Below are 23,445 nucleotides of genomic sequence, written 5' to 3'. Positions count from 1 at the left end.
CAGCACCCTCAGGTCCGGGTCGACCACAAGTATATAGCAGTGTTTTCTGAGGATATTAACCACTTAACCCCCGAGGGTGGTTTGCACGTTAATGACCAGGCCAATTTTTACAATTCTGACCACTGTCACTTTATGCGGTAATTACTTTGGAACGCTTCAACGGATCCCCCTGATTCTGAGATTGTTTTTTCGTGACATATTGTACTTCATGATTGTGGAAAAATTTCTTCGATATCACTTGCGTTTATTTGTGAAAAAAACGGAAATTTGGCAAAAATTTTGAAAATTTTGCAATTTTCAAACTTTGAATTTTTATGCCCTTAAATCAGAGAGATATGTCACGCAAAAGAGTTAATAAATAACATTTCCCACATGTCTACTTTACATCAGCACAATTTTGGAACCAAAATTTTTTTTTCTTAGGGAGCTAAAAGGGTTAAAAGTTGACCAGCGATTTCTCATTTTTCCAACAAAATTTACAAAACCATTTATTTTAGGGACCACATCACATTTGAGGTCACTTTGAGAGGTCTTTATGACAGAAAATACCCAAAAGTGACACCATTCTAAAAACTGCACCCCTCAAGGTGCCCAAAACCACATTCAAGAACTTTATTAACCCTTCAGGTGCTTCACAGGAATTTTTGGAATGTGGAAGAAAAAAATGAACATTTAACTTTTTTCACAAAAATGTTACTTTAGACCCAATTTTTTTTATTTTCACAGGGGTAACAAGAAAAAATGGACCCCAAAATTTGTTGTGCAATTTTCCCTGGGCACGCAGATACCCCATATGTGGGGAAAAAACACTGTTTGGACGCTCGGCAGGGCTCGGAAGGGAAGGAGCGCCATTTGACTTTTTGATTGTAAAATTTGCTTGAATAATTAGCGGACGCCATGTTGCGTTTGGAGAGCCCCTGATGTGCCTAAACATTGGAGCTCCCCCACAAGTGACCCCATTTTGGAAACTAGACCCCCAAAGGCACCTATCTAGATGCATAGTGAGCACTTGGAACCCCCAGGTGCTTTACAAATTGATTCGTAAAAATGAAAAAGTGTTTTTTTTTCACTTTTTCATTTTTACGAATCAATTTGTGAAGCACCTGGGGGTTCCAAGTGCTCACTATGCATCTAGATAGGTGCCTTGGGGGGTCTAGTTTCCAAAATGGGGTCACTTGTGGGGGAGCTCCAATGTTTGGGCACACAGGGGCTCTCCAAACGCAACATGGTGTCCGCTAACAATTTGAGCCGATTTTCCATTCAATTTGTTAGCGGACACCATGTCGCGTTTGGAGAGCCCCTGATGTGACTAAACAGTGGAGCTCCCCCCCAAGTGACCCCATTTTGGAAACTATACCCCTCAAGGATTTTGTTAAGGTGTATAGTGAACATTTTGAACCCAGAGGTACGACACAGAATTTGATAACATTAGGTCATCATATTGAATAAGTTGTCATTAGTCTTGAGCGCAAGTGCTCGCTACTTGAGTTTGCATCGGGTACTCAGGTATGCACCATGTACTGTGTGTGCTCGAGTGACATGCTCGAGTCCCTGCCCCGCATGTTTCAATGTTATTAGACACCCAAAAAAAACATGCGGGGATCGCTCGTGCATGGCAGGCAATCCCCACGAAGTTTTTTTGGCCGCGAAGCATATGGGGCGGAGACTCGAGCATGTCACTCAAATACCCACGATACTCAATGCATACCCGAGCACCCGATGCAAACTCAAGTAGCGAGCACTTGAGCTCAACACTAGTCGCCATATCGTCATCTTTTTTTCTTACTTTTGAAAAAAATCCCAACCCCATCACAACCCTAACCCCAAACCCAGCCCTAACCCTAGCCCAACCCTAACCCGAGAGTTTATTTTTTACGCCGTTCTTCATGCGGTATAAGTGATTAGACGACTTTATTCTTCGGGTCCGTGCGATTACAGTGATACCAGAATCATATGGAGTTTTTATGACTGACAGCTGTCACACACTAAAAGACGCATTTTTTGTAAAATCTAGTTTTTGCATCGCCATATTTTGAGAGCTATAATTTTTCCCAGATTTTGGCAGACAGTCATGTGACGGCTTGTTTTTTGAGGGATGACTTGACGTTGTTATTGGTGCCATTTTCAGGCACGTGACATTTTTTGATCGCTTTCTATTCCGATTTTTGGGAGGCAGAACAAACAAAAACCAACAATTCAGGAATTGTTTTTTTTTTTATTCTGTTCCGCGTGTGGTAAAATTGATAAGGCAGCTTTATTCTTTGGGTCAGTACGTTTACAGCTGTACCACATTTATATCGTTTTTCTATGTTTTGCACTTTTACATAATAAAAGCAATTTTATAGAAAAAAATATTTTTTAGCATAGCTTTATTATAACTTTTATTTTTCGGCTGATGGAGCTGTATGGTGGCTTGTTTTTTGCGGGACGAGATGACGTTTTCAGCGGTACCATTTTTATTTATATTCGTCTTTTTGATTACGTGTTATTCCATTTTTTGTTTGGCGGTATGATGATAAAGCATTGTTTTTTGCTTCATTTTTATTTATTTTTTTTCCCTTGTTCACTGAAGGGGTTAACTAGTGGGAAAGTTTTATAGGTCAGGTTGTTCCGGACGCGGCAATACCAAATATGTGTACTTTTATTGTTTTTTTTATTTTTATAATAACATTTATTGATGGGTACATTCTATTTTTATTTTTGGTGGATTTTTTTTTTATATATTTTTACAATTTTTTTTTAATTTTTTTTTTCACTTTCTGATAGTTTTTATACATTACTTTGTCCCACTCTGGGACTTTCACTTTTTTTATTCTGATCGCCTGCATGGCACAGGAATGCAGCACCATCCCTGTGCTATGCAGGCTGTCAGCGCTGGACAGGGAGAAGATAGTTTGGAGATGCACTGCGCATGTCCAAACAATCTTCCTGTTGTCCGGTGACCCCGATGTTGTCATCGGGTCGTCATGGCAACATCCTGGAAGCCACGGCAGACAGAGCTGGAGGCCGGAAGAGGAGGTGAGTATCTGCGATCACCTCCCCTTGCCACCGCAATGCTGCGATTGACTTCGATCGCAGCATTGCGGGGGTTAATGTGCTGGGAGCGGTGCGGGACCGCTCCCTGCACATAGTACCGGGTGTCAGCTGACACCCAGCGGCGATCGCGCCCGCACAGCCTGTGTGCGCGCGTGATCGCGATGACGTACTAATAGGGGTCTGGCTCTTAAGTCCCAGGGCACAGATGCGTATTAGTACGTCTAATGTTGTTAAGGGGTTAAAGATATGGTCACTCTGATTGTCACAACTTCCTATTAATTGTGTTATCCTAAATTTTTCTTGGTCTCTTGGTTAGGTATGGAGGAGTGTCTGTCTCTCCCAATTTTCTGCAAACAATTGTGTGAAATCCAAAATGTACTGTGGGTACCTTTTTCCTTGAATTTGGTGTTCATGTCTATTGCCTGTATATTAATATCTGTGACATTAGTACAGTGCCTTCTCAACTGTAAAAATTGGCCCTTGGGTATTCCTTTTTTTAGGGGGATGGAGCGGTGGCTATCCCACTTCCATAGACCATTAGTGCTTGTCGGTTTATGGTAGATGAATGTCCCTAGGGTCCCATCCAGTTCTTTCTTGATTAGTACATCCAGGAAAAGCAACTGGTTATAATTAACCTCTGATGTACCTCTAAGGCCATCGCTATTGACATTGAGTTCCTTGACAAATTCAAGAAATTGTTCACTCGTCCCTGACCAGATGATAAAAATGTCGTGAATATATCTATACCATACCCCAATATATGGTTGCCACCACTTATGATCATCCCAGAATATTGTGGTTTTCTCCCACCAGCTCAAAACTAGGTTAGCATATGAGGGGGCACAGGGGCTCCCCATCGCAGTACCCCTGAGCTAGTGAATAACTTCCTGTCAAAAAGAAAGAAGTTATGAACAAGAGTGAATTTTAAAAGATCCTCCATGAAGTCATTATGTCTGCTACACTCTATTGATCTCGATTTCAAGAAATGTCTTACTCCTCTGATACCATCCTCATGCGGTATATTACTGTACAAAGCCTCGATATCTGGTAAGGCCTGCTCCCCTACATGCATGCATACATGCTTGAGGGTTTACATGTAGGGGAGCAGGCAAAGGGAAAACCAATCCCAGAGGAATCATTCCACGTGCAGGACCTCAGGACTTATTCCAACTGCAGGACCTCAGGCGATATTATGGGAACATTATACTGTGTGTGTGGGGGGAAGGTGGTACTATAGGAATATTACTCTGTGTGGGGACATCATACATACTGCATAAAGGGCATAATGGGGGCATTACACTGTGTGGGGGCATCATAGATACTGCATAAGGGCCATAATGGGGGCATTACACTGTGTGGGTGCATCATACATCTACTATATAATTGTCTTATCCCGTCTGTCTGTGTGTCTGTCTGTCTGTCCAGGAAATCCCGCGTCGCTCATTGGTCCGCCAGCGGCCAATCAGCGCCGCGGGATTTCTGAAAAAAGATGGCGGCCATTAGCGGCTCATCTGCGGGACGGAGCTGAGCGGCGATGCAGCCGGGAGATGACCGGCGCGAGGAGCTCATCTCCCGGCCAGCAACAGCAGAAGGAACCCGACCGCTGGACCCATCTGCGGGACGGAGATGCAGCCGGGAGATGAGCGCCGCGAGGCGCTCATCTCCCGGCCGGTAGCAGCAGAAGGACCGCCGGCGCCGCTGACCCGCCGCTGCGGGTCAGGATACTTCTGCTGCGAGCGCCCGCTATGTCCCGGGTTCTTGCAGCGTAAGTAGCCGCACAGGCAGCGCCGCTCCCCGGTCCTCACCAAGACGATTCGATGATTGGTCGCGGTCTTCGGACCCGACCAATCACTGAGTTAAGCACCGCTGTGCAGATTGGTCGCCGACGCTGCCCGTGACCAATCACCGATTTGGGCGCCAAATTTAAATATCGGCCGCAACCAATCAGCACAGCGGTGTTTAAATATGGAGCCAAGATCGGTGATTGGTCGCGGGCAGCGTCGGCGACCAATCAGCACAGGGGTGCTTAACTTTAAATATCGGCCGCGACCAATCACCGATTTGGGCGCCAAATTTAAATATCGGCCGCGACCAATCAGCACAGCGGTGTTTAAATGTGAAGCCAAGATCGGTGATTGGTCGCGGCCGATATTTAAATTTAGCGCCCAAATCGGTGATTGGTCGCGGGCCAAGACAGCGACCAATCACCGATTTGTGCGGCAGATTTAAATAGCGGCCGCGACCAATTGGATGTCAGCGCCGCTCCCCGATCCTCCCTTCACACCCTAGCCGCATGGATGTCAACGCAGCTGCCCGTGCGGATACTTCCGCTCCGAGAACCCAGGGCATGAGCGGGCGCTCGGAGCAGAAGTATCCGGACCCGCAGCGCCGCTCCCCGGTCCTCCCTTCACACTCTAGTCGCTGATGTCCCCACAGTATCCGCATGGTGTTACAAAGGTCCGGACATTTGTGTTAAAAATTGGTGATTGGTCGCGGGCGCTGCCCGCGACCAATCACCGATTTGGGCGCCAAATTTAAATATCGGCCGCGACCAATCACCGATCTTGGCTCCAGATTTAAACACCGCTGTAATGATTGGTCGCAGACGCTATTTAAATGTGCCGCCAAAATCGGTGATTGGTCGCGCACAGCGTCGGCGACCAATCAGCACAGCGGTGTTTAAATGTGGAGCCAAGATCAGCGATTGGTCGCGGCCGATATTTAAATTTAGCGCCCAAATCGGTGATTGGTCGCGGGCAGCGCCTGCGACCAATCAGCGATTTTTAACACAAATGTCCGGACCTTTGTAACACCATGCGGATACTGTGGGGACATCAGCGGCTAGGGCGTGAAGGGAGGACTGGGGAGCGGCGCTGACATCCAATTGGTCGCGGCCGCTATTTAAATCTGCCGCACAAATCGGTGATTGGTCGCTGTCTTGGCCCGCGACCAATCACCGATTTGGGCGCTAAATTTAAATATCGGCCGCGACCAATCACCGATCTTGGCTCCACATTTAAACACCGCTGTGCTGATTGGTCGCGGCCGATATTTAAATTTGGCGCCCAAATCGGTGATTGGTCGCGGGTAGCGCCAGCGACCAATCACCGATTTTTAAAACAAATGTCCGGACCTTTGTAACACCATGAGGATACTGTGGGGACATCAGCGGCTAGGGTGTGAAGAGAGTACCGGGGAGCGGCGCTGCGGGTCGGGATACTTCTGCTCCGAGCGCCCGCTCATGTCCCGGGTTCTCGCAGCGGAAGTACCCGCACAGGCAGCGGCGCTCCCCGGTCCTCACTAATACGATTCCGCTCCCTGCTCCTCACCAATACGATTCGCGGATTGGTCGCGTGCGGAGAGCGCGACCAATCAGGGATCTTGGCGCTAAAGTTAAACACCGCTCTGCTGATTGGTCGCGGCCGCTGCCCGCGACCAATCACCGATTTGGGTGCTACATTTAAATAGCGGCCGCGACCAATCACCGATCTTACCGCCACATTTAAACACTGCTGCTGCGAGCTTGGCGCAAAATTTAAACAACGCTCTGCTGATTGGTCGCGGACACCATCCGCGACCAATTAGCGAGATTGGCGCCAAATTTAAACAACGCTCTGCTGATTGGTCGTGGACTCCAGCTGTGACCAATCAGCGATTTTGGCGCCAAATTTAAACACCGCTCTGCTGATTGATTGCGGTCGCTGGCCGAGATCAATCAGCAGTATTGGTGCAAAATGTAAACAACGCTCTGCTGATTGGTCGCGGACGCCAGACGCGTCCAATCAGCGAGATTGGCCCCAAATTTAAACAACGCTCTGCTGATCGGTCGCGGACTCCAGCTGCGACCAATCAGCGATTTTGGCGCCAAATTTAAACACCGCTCTGCTGATCGATCGCGGTCGCTGGCCGAGATCAATCAGCAGTATTGGTGCCAAATTTAAACCTCACTCTGCTGATCGGTCGCAACCACCGGCCGTGACCAATCTGCGTTTTTTGTGCCAAATTTAAACAACGCTCTGCTGATTGGTCGCGGTCGCCGGCCGCGACCCATCAGCATTATTGGCGCCCAATTTAAACCCCGCTCTGCTGATTGGTCGCGGCCGCCGGCCTCGACCAATCAGCAGAGCGATGCAGAGCGGGGTTTAAATTTGGCCCCAAAATCGCGGATTAGTCGCGGCTGACGGACGCGATCAATCAGCAGAGCGTTGTTTAAATTTTGCGCCAAAATTGCTGATTGGTCGCGGACGGCGGCCTCGACCAATCAGCGATTTTGGCGCCAAATTTAAGCAACGCTCTGCTGATTGGTCGAGGACGCCGGCCGAGATCAATCAGCAGTATTGGCGCAAAATTTAAACACCGCTCTGCTGATTGGTCGCAACCACCGGCCGTGACCAATCAGCCATATTGGTGCCAAATTTAAACACCGCTTCGATGATTGGTCGCGGTGGCCGGCTGCGACCAAGCAGCGAAATTGGCGCCAAATTTAAACACCGCTCTGCTGATTGGTCGCGGTTACCGGTCTCGAATAATCAGCATTATTAGTGCCAAATTTAAACACCGCTGTGCTAATTGGTCTCGGCCGAGACCAATCACCATAATTGGCGCCAAATTTAAATACCGCTCTGCTCATTGGTCACGTTTACTGGCCGCGACCAATCAGCATTATTGGCGCCAAATTTAAATCCCGCTCTCCTGATTAGTCGCGGCCGCCGGCCTCGACCAATCAGCGATATAGGCGCCAAATTTTAACACCGCTTTGTTGATTGGTCACGGTTGCCGGCCTCGACCAATCAGCGATTTTGGCTCAAAATTTAAACACAGCTCTGCTGACTGCGCCCGGTCGGCCGCATACCTATTCTAGAATACCCGATGCATTAGAATCGGGCCACCATCTAGTACTGTATAAGGGGCATAATGGAGGCATCACACTGTGTGAGGGGCATAATGGTGGCATTACACTGTGTGGGGGGGAATCATACATACTGCATAAGGGGCATAATGGGGGCATCACATTGTGAGGGGCATAATGGGGGCATCATACATAATACATAAGAAGCATAATGGGGGCATTACACTGTGTGGGGGGATCATACATCCTACATGAGGGGCATAATGGGGGCATTACACTGTGTGGGAGCATCATACATCCTGCATAAGGGGCATAATGGGGGCATTACACTGTGTGGGGGCATCATACATCCTGTATAAGGGGCATAATGGGGGCATTACACTGTGGGGGCATCATACATCCTGCATAAGGGCAAAAAATTGGATCAAACACCATGATGCATAGTACAATAAACAGGGTACTCCTTAATCGAACATAGAGCCTAGAGAAAATGGAGTAGGACACCCAAACAATCAGAAACAAGGAAAAACTTATTTCAATTTAAAAACACTTTTATTAGATAGAAAAATTAAAAGAGTTTCCTTTTCAATATATATATGTGACACTAATAGAAAGAGGTCATACAGGGTAAGAGAAACACACATAGCAGTTACGGCAACTCGTTTGTGGGTCCCCCGGTAGAATAATGCAAAAAAAACCCGTCAAAGGGTACAAGATAGCATAGTGTGTATGCAATGTATACCATTATAGGGCGTAAGTAAGAGTTCAGAGTCAAAAAACAGGAGAAAAATGGCCACCACTCAGATAAGAGAAATAATGGCCAGGATACAGAGACAATGCATAGTATAGGACTCACCCATGGGGACTAGGGTAACCACGTGGCCGTACTGCAGCCCCGACGCACGTTTCGCGTGGCTTCCTCGGGGGGCTGTGGTTGTGGATGGGGTGGGCACCTTTAAATATACCTCAGGATTTTTTGTCATTTGCTGATACTGTGTCTTTTCACAGCGTGTGGATCTGAACAGATGGATCACAAAATACGTGAGCAGACGTGGCTCACGCAACTTAATAAGGTCTTCGGGGAGGAAACCACCGTGGTTTTAAATACGAGGGAGAATGAGGACTTACTTGATGAATTGAGAACCCTGTATAACAAAAAAATCCGCCTTTGGTGGAACAAAGCGTTTCTTGAGCGCTACATCATTAGGGGACTGATCCCCAGGGGTCTACGGATCCAGGTTTTTCCAGCACATAACTTTGATGATGATGCACTAAAGACCCAATGGGAAAAACTGTCCTCGGTATGCTCCAAGGGCTTTATGGAGCTTTTGATCAAATCTAATGAGTCTTCTTTACAAATTATTGAGACAGAGATTGATCGTCTCCAAAATTTGATATCTACTAAATTGACCCCTGAGGGATGGAATAAATTCAATACTGATTTGGATTCTGATTTTGTGAAGTGGGAAAAGGAAATAGTGGCTACCAAAACCAAAAAATATCAGAGGGATCTCTCTGATTTTAATTCCAAACGGGTCTACAAGTGGAGAGGACACAAGGGCCCCAATAGACAAACATGGGAGAATCGGTGGAACTCAGTGTCATCATTATCCTCTATGGATGAAGGGACCTCCACAAGTAATCAATCCAATGTCGGTGGCACTAAATTTGTGAATGACAAACAGCATGGACAATTAAGGGGTAAAACCTACTCAAAACGTAAATTGACACCCCCCCACTCTCTGGAGAAAAAATCAAAACCAAATAAATTAGAGGTAATTAATTTGTCCACACACACTCTTTCTGACTGCCAGATTGAAGTACTCTCTTTGGGATTGACTTTTGTTCCGACTAACGGTTATAATTTCTTCACAGTATTGAAGGACTTACAGCTTTTCCTTAGAAAAGTAATTCTACGTAGATTACACATGAAACCAACGTTTGATATGAATCCTGACACGACCCTGGAGAGAGAGGCTCTATCGGCTCTGGAAGAGCTAGAGGGAGAGGGCAACTCCGTTAACACAGGTACTTTCCCGTGTTCTATTCTGGCCAGATCTACCACATTTCCCCCCTTCTCCCTCTGCCCACAGGTGGAGATATTTAATAAATTGGTTAGTAGGGACCTTAGGGCCCTATCGGGTGGACCCAAACACCACAACCTTACAATCCAACAGAAAGAAGCTTTGAAAGAACTACAATCTTTTAAAGATGTAGTTTTTAAACCTGCGGACAAGGGGGGAAATGTTGTGATCTGGCCGGTTGTGAAGTATGAAAAGGAGGCCTTCAAACTCCTTAGGGACCGTGCGTCCTATGATACTTTACCTAATAATCCCATGATATCCTTCAGTGCCGACCTTCTCGACATTTTGGAGCGGGCATATGAACAGGGCATTATCCCTAAAAAAAGTTTTTGATGGCCTTTGTACCAAACACCCAATAGTTCCCACGTTCTACCTACTCCCTAAGGTTCATAAAAATCTCTTGGACCCACCGGGACGTCCCATTGTCTCTGGCATTGGAGGGCTATGTGACCCTATCTGTAAATTTATTGAGCATTATTTACATCCACTTGTGGAGACGTTGCCCTCCTATGTCAGGGACACTGGAGATGTCCTCGGTAAAATTGATGGTGTATATCTTGATCCGGGTAGTCTGCTGGTGGCTGTTGACGTTGAATCATTATATACCAGCATTGGCCACACAGATGGATTGCGTGCAGTAAGTTTTTTTCTTGAGACTAGCAGTCTGGATGCCTCACTTCGTGCACTGGTCCTCGAACTACTGGAATTCATACTTACCCACAACTTTTTCACATTTAAAGACCGTTTTTTTCTTCAGAAACGTGGCACTGCGATGGGTGCGGCATGTGCGCCATCTTACGCCAACCTCTTTCTCGGTTTTTGGGAGAGGGAGGTTCTCGGCGATGGCGCGTGCGCCGCCTCCCATGCGCAGTGCTGGTATAGATACATAGACGACATTTTTATTATTTGGCAGGGTTCCGAGGCTGAGCTTCACAACTTCATTACTTTTCTTAATATTAATCAAATGAACATCAGACTTACGTATACATGGAACTCTACCCACATAGACTTTTTGGATATCGGTATTACTGTCCAGCAGGATGGCCTACTTCAGACCGACGTGTTTCGTAAGAAAACATCGGTCAATGCACTTTTGCATGCAACATCAGCCCATACACCGGCTACTATTCGGGCCATTCCTGTTGGACAGTATCTTAGAACCAAACGCATTTGTTCTACCGATATGGCGTTTGAGTCTCAGTCTCGGGACCTGCGCCAAAGATTTCAGGAACGGGGCTACAGTGCACGGAGCATTAAGAGAGGCTACAGACGTGATAAGGGGACCCCACGTGATCTCCTCTTGACTAGTGTTGGTAGATCGTATGAAAGAGATCCTCCATTAAGATTTATATCAACGTATAACAGCCACTGGCAGACCATTCGGGGGATCCTTGAGAAGCAATGGTCCATCCTCAAAACGGAACCGGTGCTTGGCAGGATCCTACCTGACAGACCTTTAATGACAGCCAGAAGAGGAAAAAGTTTGAAGGACTCACTAGTCAGGAGCCACTATGTGGTCCCTACGCCAACCCCATTTGGGATAACTAAATCGCGATGGGGTTGTTATCCTTGTGGATCATGCATGGCCTGTCGTAATATCACTAGGGCTAAATCTTTTTCCACCAATCATGGCAGGGAATTTAAAATCACCCATCACATCTCTTGCAGTTCTACACACGTTATTTATATGGCCACTTGTCCATGTAATTTGAACTATGTGGGACTCACGTCTCGTGAATTCCGGGTTCGTGTTAGGGAACACGTTAGGGATGTGGTGGCCGCAAAGGATGTGTTGGATGTGTCAACACTTAAGACTGTCCCGCGGCACTTCAGACTGCGCCATAACTGCGACCCCTCCCTCCTTAAGTTTATTGGTATCGATATGGTACATTTGGGTACTAGGGGAGGCGATTACAAATGCATCTTGGCGCTGTTGGAGTGCCGCTGGATTGCGATTTTGGATACGGTGACCCCTGGCGGTCTCAATGAATACAACAGTTTCTCTTCATTCTTGTGAGTTCTCCTCTCCTTCGTTTTTAAATGTGGATTTTCATTTTAGTATTATATATGTTTCTATTTTTTTATTTATTTTTCTGTTCTCTTTATCATTTCTTCATATTTAGGCACCACCATCTATACCTCCGCACTATTTAGGATGAGTTTCGGACGAATGTGGGATGGGCACCTATAGTGCTTATGAATATTCATCGTTACAAATAATTTTTAGGAGCCAATTTATTGTTACTTATCATGCACCCCGGCTCTTGATGACACGATTCCCGTGAATGGTGACAACTGTGCAACTACTGGACTCTCCACATGCCTTCAATTTGGCAATATATACTACACTATACATTTAAACTTGCCTGTCCCTGTCGTTCTGTGTAAATGTGATAACCACTGCTGCGCTATGTATGGGCAAATATGCTCCCTGTTTTATTCACACTGATGCATACTTATGGTGATATTATTGTGCTGTTTAGGCATGAATGGGACACTCACCGTGTCCATATCTTGTCCCACATCCAACTCGCAACAATGTATGTTTTTTGCCCTTTTCTTTGCCCTCACCCGCCATGGCGGCGGCTGAGCCGCGCATGTGCAGCGCCGCCCTCCCTTGGCCGCGTCCCGTCGGGCTTCCGTACGTGGGAGGTGTGGGCGGTGACGTCATTTTAGTATGTCGCTGCCCGCGCTTCCCCGGGAAATTGGCCGGACGTGACGCGGTATGGGGGGATGTTGTCGCTCCACATGCGCTGCACTAATCAGCGCTGCATCCTGAGGTATATTTAAAGGTGCCCACCCCATCCACAACCACAGCCCCCCGAGGAAGCCACGCGAAACGCGCGTCGGGGCTGCAGTACGGCCACGTGGTTACCCTAGTCCCCATGGGTGAGTCCTATACTATGCATTGTCTCTGTATCCTGGCCATTATTTCTCTTATCTGAGTGGTGGCCATTTTTCTCCTGTTTTTTGACTCTGAACTCTTACTTACGCCCTATAATGGTATACATTGCATACACACTATGCTATCTTGTACACTTTGACAGGGTTTTTTTGCATTATTCTCCCGGGGAACCCACAAACGAGTTGCCGTAACTGCTATGTGTGTTTCTCTTACCCTGTATGACCTCTTTCTATTAGTGTCACATATATATATTGAAAAGGAAACTCTTTTAATTTTTCTATCTAATAAAAGTGTTTTTAAATTGAAATAAGTTTTTCCTTGTTTCTGATTGTTTGGGTGTCCTACTCCATTTTCTCTAGGCTCTATCCTGCATAAGGGGCATAATGGGGGCATTACACTGTGTGGGGGCATCATACATACTGCATAAGGGGCATAATGGGGGCATCACACTGTGTGGGGGCATCATACATACTGCATAAGACGCATAATGGGGGCATTACACTGTGTGGGGGCATCATACATACTGCATAAGGGGCATAATGGGGCATTACACTGTGGGGGGCATCATACATACTGCATAAGGGGCATAATGGGGGCATTACACTGTGGGGGCATCATACATCCTGCATAAGGGGCATAATGGGGGCATTACACTGTGGGGCCAGTAAAGGGGTCCTGTACTATGAGAACAATACGTTTCCTCCCTTCCTGTCTCCATAGTTGGGTCGTATGTATCTATTACAGGAAACAGAACAAAAACCTTATGATTCTTATAAAGGGGCAACACAAGACCCCAAAAGAGTCTCGGTGCTGAAGGGGTTAATGCCCCCAGCGCCCAGTAATGGGGGTCTCCACATACCTCCACCTGCAGAGCCGCCACCACATATATGGCTGCTCTGTGCGCACAGGAGCTGTGATGAGGTCACAGGAGGGGAGGAGTCACGGGTCACATGATCAGGGGCCTCAGTGGATGCAGGACTCTGCTGTGCTGGTTGTCATGGTGCTGGATGAGCTGAAGTTTATGTGTGGGGTCAGGAGGGGTTTACAGTGTGGATGTAGCAGAGCCGCGTGTGTACGAGGTGTACGGAGCTGAGCCGTGTGTGTACGAGGTGTACGGAGCAGAGCCGCGTGTGTACGAGGTGTACGGAGCGGAGCCGTGTGTACGAGGTGTACGGAGCGGAGCCGCGTGTGTAAGAGGTGTACGGAGCGGAGCCGCGCGTGTACGAGGTGTACGGAGCAGAGTCGTGTGTGTACGAGGTGTACGGAGCAGAGCCACATGTGTACGAGGTGTACGGAGCGGAGCCGCGCGTGTACGAGGTATACGGAGCAGAGCCGTGTGTGTACGAGGTGTACGGAGCAGAGCCACACGTGTACGAGGTGTACGGAGCAGAGCCGTGTGTGTACGAGGTGTACGGAGCGGAGCCGCGTGTGTACGAGGTGTACGGAGCAGAGCCGCGTGTGTACGAGGTGTACGGAGCGGAGCCGCACGTGTACGAGGCGTACGGAGCGGAGCCGCTGTGTACGAGGCGTACGGAGCGGAGCCGCGCGTGTACGAGGCGTACGGAGCGGAGCCGCGCGTGTACGAGGCGTACGGAGCGGAGCCGCGCGTGTACGAGGCGTACGGAGCGGAGCCGCGCGTGTACGAGGCGTACGAAGCGGAGCCGCGTGTGTTTACGAGGCGTACGGAGCAGAGCCGCGTGTGTTTACGAGGCGTACGGAGCAGAGCCGCTTGTGTTTACGAGGCGTACGGAGCAGAGCCGTGTGTGTACGAGGTGTACGGAGCGGAGCCGTGTGTGTACGAGGTGTACGGAGCGGCGTACATATGGAGCCGTGTGTGTACGTTGTGTATGGAGTGGAGCCGCGGGTGTACGCTGTATCCAGCTGTATACTCCCTGGTTCGGTCAGAGACACCGCGGCTCTTTATCAGACTGTAGAAGAACTGACACTGGACACTCGGTAAAACTGCGCTCGGACGTCTCTTGTTTCTCGCACAGATATTGATAACATAAGATGGAGTCAGACGAACCCTCCTACAAAACCTGATAACAAAGTCATTACTACAGGACTGGATGAGAAACGGATTTATTCTACAAGAAACGCTGGGGCCACAAATGAGAGAATCCGGGCCTCGTGGCTGGATACTCCGGACCCCCGGCGTGTTAGGACCAGACGGGGTCTTTGTCCCTGGAGCTTCTCTGCTCGGTATAATGAGACTCTGATCTTGTTCTTATAAAGAGGGTTGGAGTAAAATAGAAGCTGCCTGAATATGAGGACCTTGTCTGATCTCTATGTCCTTGTGTACAGAGCTATGGAGATAGCGCTATTCTCTGTATAATAGATGTGATGTCGCTGGAGCCCTAATATTCCTGTACAGGGGTCTTTGTAGAGATAATCTTACCCCAGCATTATGGATTGGGAGAAGGGAAAAAGGGATTGGGGACATTTTATTGTAATTTCCCTTTAAAAAATGTAATAAAAAAAAATAACTGATTCACTGGTTAACGCAATTTTTCTGGCAAAAGGTTTTAAGACCTATTTTAAGTCAATTTTGGCTGCTGATTACGAATACGAACTCCGTTTTTGGCTATCACATCAGGATTTCGAGATATTTTCAATTTTTGATGAAAATTACTCCTATTGAATGTTTTTTGATAAAAACACGTGATTTTTGGTACTACATTTTGTATATTTTTAATCAAGGAATAACAAAGATTACAAAGTCTATGTACAGCAAATCAAATATACTTACAGAATGAAGCTACAAAATATAAAAACACATATATATGGCACACAGATGAATGGCAAATGGCAGTTATTTGAACTTTCTATCTTGGCTGATCTGTGATGTACAGCTTCTGGGTTGTCTCTCATCAAGCTCCAGCAATAGTCAGCCATCATATGTGAGTCCCACCGGCCTTGATACCGTTCTTCCATTGTTTTAATGTCCTGATGAAAACGCTCACCTTGTTCCTCGCTCACATCCCCAAGCTTCTCTGGAAAAAAGTCCAAATGGCTGTGTAAATAGTGAATCTTGATACTCATTCTACATCCAAGATTTCGCAGACTCATTAGTAGCTCTTCCACAATCTCTTCATAGTTGTCTGCTTTCTTATTCCCTAGAAAATTCTGCACCACATTACAAAATGCGTTCCAAGCTCTTTCTCCTGTCTCATTCATTGATGTGATAAAATTTGGGTCTCTCATAAGTGTTCTTATTTGAGGTCCATCAAATATTCCAGCCTTTTTCTTCTCTTCACTAAGACCAGGAAAACTTGAACGTATATAGTTAAAGCATTCTCCACTGTGATTGAGAGCTTTGACGAACTGCTTCATCAATCCAAGTTTTATGTGCAAGGGAGGAAAGACAATGTTCTTCCTATCCACTAGAGGATCATGGATGACATTCATATCGCCAGATGCCAATCTGTCGCTGAGGCCATTCAGTTTTCACCCAATGCTCTGCTGTAGCTCTACTGTCCCAGTAGCACAGAAAACAAGGGTGTTTTGTGTACCCTCCTTGCAGACCCAAAATAAAGTTAACCACTTTCAAATAAACACAAATTAACCACCCATGAACATTATATTGTAACCTCTCTAGAACAATCCTGATGTTTTTATATTCTTCTTTACGTTTTACAGAATGACCTATTGGTACAGAGCCATACTTATTTCCATTGTGTAACAGAACACATTTTAAACTTCTTTTGGAACTATCAATAAAAAGCCTCCAATCCCTTGAATCATATGCTGGAAGTCCCATAAAGAGAAGTAGCCCTTCAACATCAGTACAATAGACAAGCTGGCCATCTGAATGGAAGGACTTCCGCAGTTCTGCTTCCCTGTTGCGATAAAATGAGACACTTGTACCAGGTTTCAACATTCGATTCTCCTGTAGTCTTGAAGCCAATAGTTCAGCAGACTCTTTTGGTAGATAAAGATCTCTAACCAGATCATTCAATGCAGACTGAGTAAACAGAATTGGTTTGTCACAATCTTCATCACATGGCTGAAAAATATCTGGCCTGTCTTCTTCATCAGTATAACAATGTGAGGAGAGATCTGTGTCAACGTTTTCTGGAAGCGCAGTAAATTTTGGAACAAGTATGTCTTCACTATGGGCAACTGGTCGAATAGCTGAAGACATACTCGGGTATTGCAAATATTGCTTGTTTTTCTTATTGAAACCTTTTACGTCGACAAGGCAGAAATAGCAGTCTTCTAAATGATTGCTTGGTTCTCTCCAAACCATAGGAACTCCAAACTGAAGTTTAGCATTCTTTCCTTGAGACCATGATCTCAAGCTCTCAATACAGGTTTTGCACACTTTGTGAGGAGCCCAATGCTTGTCTTGGTCTCCAAGTTTTACTTTGAAGTACGCAAAATACACCCTCTTAACAAAGTCAGTAATGTTGCGTTTCCACAGATGTAACAAAAAATATTTGGATCATTTGAGCACTGTCTTCTGCGAGATGTAGAGGCCATTGTTAGATCAGCAAAACATCCTGCAGAGAAATACAAGATAAAAGTTGTTAGCTACCTGAGTTGTTCATTGAATTTCTGTACCCCCCCCGCCACACACACACACACACACACACACACACCTGCCCACACATACACACAAACACCTGCCCACACACACACACCTGCCCACACACACACACACACCTGCCCACACACACACACCTGCCCACACACACACACACACCTGCCCACACACACACACACACCTGCCCACACACACACACACCTGCCCACACACACACACACCTGCCCACACACACACACCTGCCCACACAGACACCTGCCCACAAACACACACACACACACACCCATATACACACACTTGCCCACACACACAACTGCCCACACACACACCTGCCCACACACACACACACACACCTGCCCACACAGACACCTGCCCACACAGACAACTGCTCACACACACACACACATATACACACACACACATATACACACACACACACCTGCCCACACAGACACCTGCCCACAAACACACACACACCCATATATACACACTTGCCCACACACACACCTGCCCACACACACACACCTGCCCACACACACACCTGACCACACAGACACCTGCCCACACAGACAACTGCTCACACACACACACACACACACATATACACACACACACACACCTGCCCACACAGACACCTGCCCCCACAGACACCTGCCCACAAACACACACACACCTGCCCACACACACACACACACACATATACACACACACATATACACACACACACACCTGCCCACACAGACACCTGTCCCCACAGACACCTGCCCACACAGACAACTGCTCACACACACACACACATATACACACACACACATATACACACACACCTGCCCACAAACACACACACACACCCATATACACACACTTGCCCACACACACACCTGCCCACACACACACATCTGCCCACACACACACACACCTGCCCACACAGACAACTGCTCACACACACACACACACACATATACACACACACACATATACACACACACACACCTGCCCACACAGACACCTGCCCCCACAGACACCTGCCCACAAACACACACACACCTGCCCACACACACAGACACACACACATATACACACACACACATACACACACACACACACCTGCCCACACAGACACCTGCCCCCACAGACACCTGCCCACAAACACACACACACCTGCCCACACACACATCTGCCCACACACACACACACTCACCATCCCCCGGCTCAATTCCTCCTGCCTGCTCTCTCTCTTTTCCGGTGCAGCACTGCAGGCCGGGGCGCACTGCGTGACGTCACAGCTAGGAGGCACAGCCGCGCACAGGGCCATGTCTCCTAGCAGTGACGCGGCCGGGCCAGCACAGGGAAGTTAACTGCTGCAGTGCTGGCCCGGCTGATGAAGAAGTAGCGGCGGCCGCTGCTGGGGGAGCGGTCCGGGCCCCCCCCTCCCGCCACTGCTACCGCTATGTGCCGCGGCCGCTCGCACATATAATGAGGGCAATCCGGCATTAGACACCCCGCCTGGAGCCGCGGGCCCCCTGCAGGCTCGGGCCCTGGGCGGTCGCCCGGATTGCCCTCATTATAATCCGCCTATGGATATAGGGCATGGAAAACGGCATCGCAGCTGCAGCGGCTACGCTGATGGTAGAGGGTCCCTCCGCGTCCGACATCTTCCTCCCCCCTAGTTAACCGTGGCCTACCTTCTGGCGATCCTCTTCTGTAGGCCGCGGCTCCGCTCGCGATGCTCTGGGCGAGGACCTTGCGTTGCTCGGTGATGACGTCGGCATCCGCTGGATCTCCTTCCAGGACCTTGCGCAGCGTCTCAGCGTAGGGCGGGGCTTCAGGTCTCGCGCGTTTTTGGACGTCCACGCCCCTCTTCTTCCGGCGCGGCGTCCCGAAGATGGCGCCCGATGGCGGGAAACGGCTCCGATTGGCGGGAAATGGCCCCGAATGGCGGGAAACTTCACTCAGATATGTATAGAGTCTTTTCCAGACACGCAATACCCGATTGTGGCGGGTTGGTCACAATTCTGCCGACTACGCCAAAGCTGACTCGCCCCCTGGGCCGTGGGGTACCCGGGCCTTCTAGTGTACGGTGCTGATGGGGGTAGTAGTGGCAACCCGATCCCATGGCTCAGGGTGGTCAGACCAAATGGTGGCAGTCTATTTATCAGTGTTTTGAATGTCCGACTACGCCACCCGTGGATTGCGGTTGGAGATAACCGCCGCTGCAAGGCAGACCGCTGAGGCTGGTGTTGGTGTGCAGCACAGGGGTAGGATAACTCCCCACGGGAAGAGTGTAGCCTCAGGGCAGTGTAGGTGGATGTTGGGGGTGATAGTGCAGGCCGCAATAGTAAGAGTTCAGAGTCCGGTTCAAACAGTTCAGGGTCTTTATTGTAGATATTATTAATGACCCAACAGTACCGGTTAGGAATGGGCCTGGGTGTCTGAGAGCATTCGGGCGAGCCCCACTGGTCAGGGTGAGTGTGTAGGCCTACCGTTCTCTCTATGCTCTTTCTGACTATCCCCCTTTTCGTGGTGTAATAGCCCACGTCCCTGAGCTGGCCGTTTACTTCTCTCCTGTATGGCTTGCGACTCAGGCCTTGGGTACCTGTTGCCTGCTCCTCGATGTACTGGTCCCTCTGTGTGGAGGAGCCTCCAGGCTTCTTAGGCCAAGGGACCTGAAATCCCTCGCAGGTTGGTTCTCTGCTGCTGGGCTTGTAACCCTGACAGCCTCGGACCCCAATGTCCGGTAGATTGGTTCTCTGCCAGGACCGGCTCTCGTCGCCTCTGTCCCTGGCTTGTAGTTTCTCCTCTGCCTCACGGACTCCTCAGCTGCAGCTGAACTGTCCCTCCTTCTCTGGGACTAGTCTCACTCCTGAGCTAGGTCGTCCAGTTCTCTCTAACCCTGCCCCCAGTTCCAGGTTTTATAGGGGCAGCCAGCTCCCCCTGCTGGCCTGGGACAGGAGGTGCTGTATTCTAATTGTCCCTAACCAGGGGACCTCCCTCCTGCTTTCAGAAACAGATTATTGTTTGTGGCATCCAGGCCTGGGGTGACACACACACACTGCTCTATATTTAGTATGATGCCCCCACTCCTCCATATATATAGCATGATGGTCCCACTGCTCCATATACAGGTGCATCTCACTAAATTAGAATAGCATCAAAAAGTTAATTTATTTCAGTTCTTCAATACAAAAAGCTGTCTTTCAGCTCATCTGCATTGTTGGGTCTGGTGTCTCTCATCTTCCTCTTGACAATACCCCATAGATTCTCTATAATAGATTCTCTATGGGGTTAAGGTCAGGCGAGTTTGCTGTCAATCAAGCACAGTGATACTGTTGTGTGTAAACCAGGTATTGGTACTTTTGGCCGTGTGGACAGGGGCCAAGTCCTGCTGGAGAATGACATTTCCATCTCCAAAAAGCTTGTCGGCAGAGGGAAGCATGAAGTGCTGTAAAATGTCCTGGTAGACGGCTGTGCTGACTTTGGTCTTGATAAAACACAGTGGACCTACACCAGCAGATGACATGGCCCCCCAAACCATCACTGATTGTGGAGCCTTCACACTAGACCTCAAGCAGCTTGGATTGTGGACTCTCCACTCTTCCTCCAGACTCTGGGACCTTGATTTCCAAATGAAAATTGGAACTCTAGGACCTTGTGGAGTGTGTCAATGACTGCCTTCTGGACATCTGTCAAGTCAGCAGTCTTCCTCATGATTGTGGAGCATACTGAAACAGTATTGAAGAACTAGAATAAATTAACTTTTTGAAGATATTCTAATTTAGTGAGATGCACCTGTATATACTATGATGGTCCCACTGCCCCACATACATATAGTATAATGGCCCCACTACTCCATATGTAGTATGATGGACTCACTACTCCAGATATATAGTAGGATGGCTCCACTGCCCGATCATTTAAAAAAATAAAGTTTATTCTCACTTAATCCTGATTCCCTACATCACGGCCTCTGTCTCCTCTTCCATGGCGGGACTGCAGAGCAGAGCGATGCAATGATGTCATCGAGCCACCTGCGTGAGTATGCTGACATCTCGTTAACCGCAGGCCTATGGCGATCTGTGGCATATGAAAGAGATAGTGATAGGGCAGGGAGCTTGTGTCTCACTGCTTTATCATGCGACGCCTCTGCATAAGAGACATTAGGGCTATATTAGCTACGTCACAGAAGACACTGGAGCTGGAGTATATAGAATAGGAGACACTGGGGCTGGCGTATATTCATCACAGGATACATTGGGCCTAGAGCATATACATCACAGAAGAAGCTGGAGTATATAGAATAGAAGACACTGGGGCTGGAGTTTATAGAATAGGAGACACTGGGGCTGGCGCATATACAGTTCTGCTCAAAAGTTTACATACCCCGGCAGAATTTTTCCTTTCTTGGCCTTGTTTCAGAGAAAATGAATGATAACAAAAACACTTTTTCTCCACTCATGGTTATTGGTTGGGGGAAGCCATTTACTGTCACATTTCTGTGTTTTCTCTTTTTAAATCTTAATGACAACTAGTGATGAGCGAGCATGCTCGCTACTGCTCGGTGCTTGCCCGAGTATCTCACTGCTCGAGATGGTCTGCGCTCACTGAGTATTTCCGGGTTGGTCGGGCGGGAAGTCGGGTCCCCTCCCTGCATGTTTGTCGCTCTTTACAGAGCCAATGAACATGCAGGGATTGCCTGCCATGCACTGTAATGCCATAGCCATGGGGGTTGTGGGCATTACAGTGATTGGCTGGCCGCACAGCGTCATCAGGTCTATATCTGACCTGGCGCCGCCATGCTCATCACAGTCACTCTGGATCAGACAGTGTAGGGAGAGCGGCTGCTGCGTTAGGGAGAGATTTGTTTGTGCATTAGGTAGTGTAGGGAGAAAAACAGCACATTACACATATCCATCCTAACAAACAGTCCTTCTGAGGACTAATCCATCTGCAGAGATATCAGGCAGGCAGTGTATATAGGCAGGCAGTGTATATAGCAGACTGCAGTGCATATAGCACAAGAGGCTCCATTCCAGTTCTGCCTTCTGCTGCTGTTAGATATTTCTATACAAAGGCCCAGGTCTCTGGGGCCAGGAATACTTTTCTTTGGATCTTAATCCTCATTATTTGCTTATAAAGCAATCCAGAGAACACCGTTTTTCTGCGCCATTTGCTTGTTGGCACTGCAGAATACAGCCAGGTCCTTTCCATATTAGAGCGCTAGAAATCCAGCTATTTAAAACTGTGTTTTCTCCGTCACACGGATCACATATACGTTGTCAGAAAATACTGCCATTTCTGGCCTCCATTTTTTCAGTGTGTCAGTGAAGCAATTCACAGCAGTTTGCTGTTCACACTACTTACCTACAGGCCAGGTATTTAAAACTCTGTTTTCTCCATCACACCGATCACATATAACTTCGCTTCAAACTCAGTCATTTGTAGTGACCGTGGAAGATACTATCCTCCATTTAAAATGGGCAAGGCACGTGGCAAGGGACGGGGAACTGGACGTGATGGTAATGGTGCATGCAGAGGCCGAGGACAAGGCCGTGGGCAAGCCGAAATTGTGCCACAACAAACACCCACATCTTCTCGCCTGACCTTCCTGTCCCAATTTCTAGGGGACCGCAGCACACCACTATTGAACCCAGATCAGTGTCAAAAGGTTGTTAGTTGGATAGCGGATAATGCTTCCAGTCACTTAGCCACCACCACCACCACCCTGTCTTCCACACGGTCAAGTCTCAGTAGCCATGAGTCTGGACCTCATATTCCTCACCCTGATCCTCCTTCCTCCCACCATGCCAAGTACCCAGAGACAACTGATCCCACACTTGGACAATCTGAAGAGCTGTTCACTTTTCCATTTATAGATTCGGGCCTCTCGCCCGGTCCACTTGAAGCGGGGCAAGAGGAGATCGCGTGTAGCGATGCCCAAATATTTGAGCAGCCACAGTCACATGAAGGCGACGGTGGGAAACTGTCACAAGAGGTGGACGATGCTGAGACACAATTGGCAGAAAGT

General features: G+C 48.0%; 1 protein-coding gene across 1 annotated transcript in view; it reads right to left on the bottom strand.

Annotated features, from left to right (window-relative positions):
* Positions 1 to 13,794, bottom strand: part of LOC141182794 (uncharacterized) — a 52,587-nt gene extending 38,793 nt beyond the window's left edge. The window contains exon 1 of the mRNA XM_073660904.1: positions 13,734 to 13,794. The gene's annotated coding sequence lies outside the window, so the exon portion shown is untranslated. The remainder of the gene's footprint in view (positions 1 to 13,733) is intronic.
* Positions 13,795 to 23,445: the final 9,651 nt, after the last annotated feature.

Source organism: Phyllobates terribilis, unplaced genomic scaffold, assembly GCF_046119375.1.
Source record: "Phyllobates terribilis strain yellow unplaced genomic scaffold, ASM4611937v1 Scaffold_36__1_contigs__length_13169755, whole genome shotgun sequence".
Classification (NCBI taxonomy): Eukaryota; Metazoa; Chordata; class Amphibia; order Anura; family Dendrobatidae; genus Phyllobates; species Phyllobates terribilis.
This window is presented reverse-complemented; position numbering and strand designations above follow the sequence as displayed.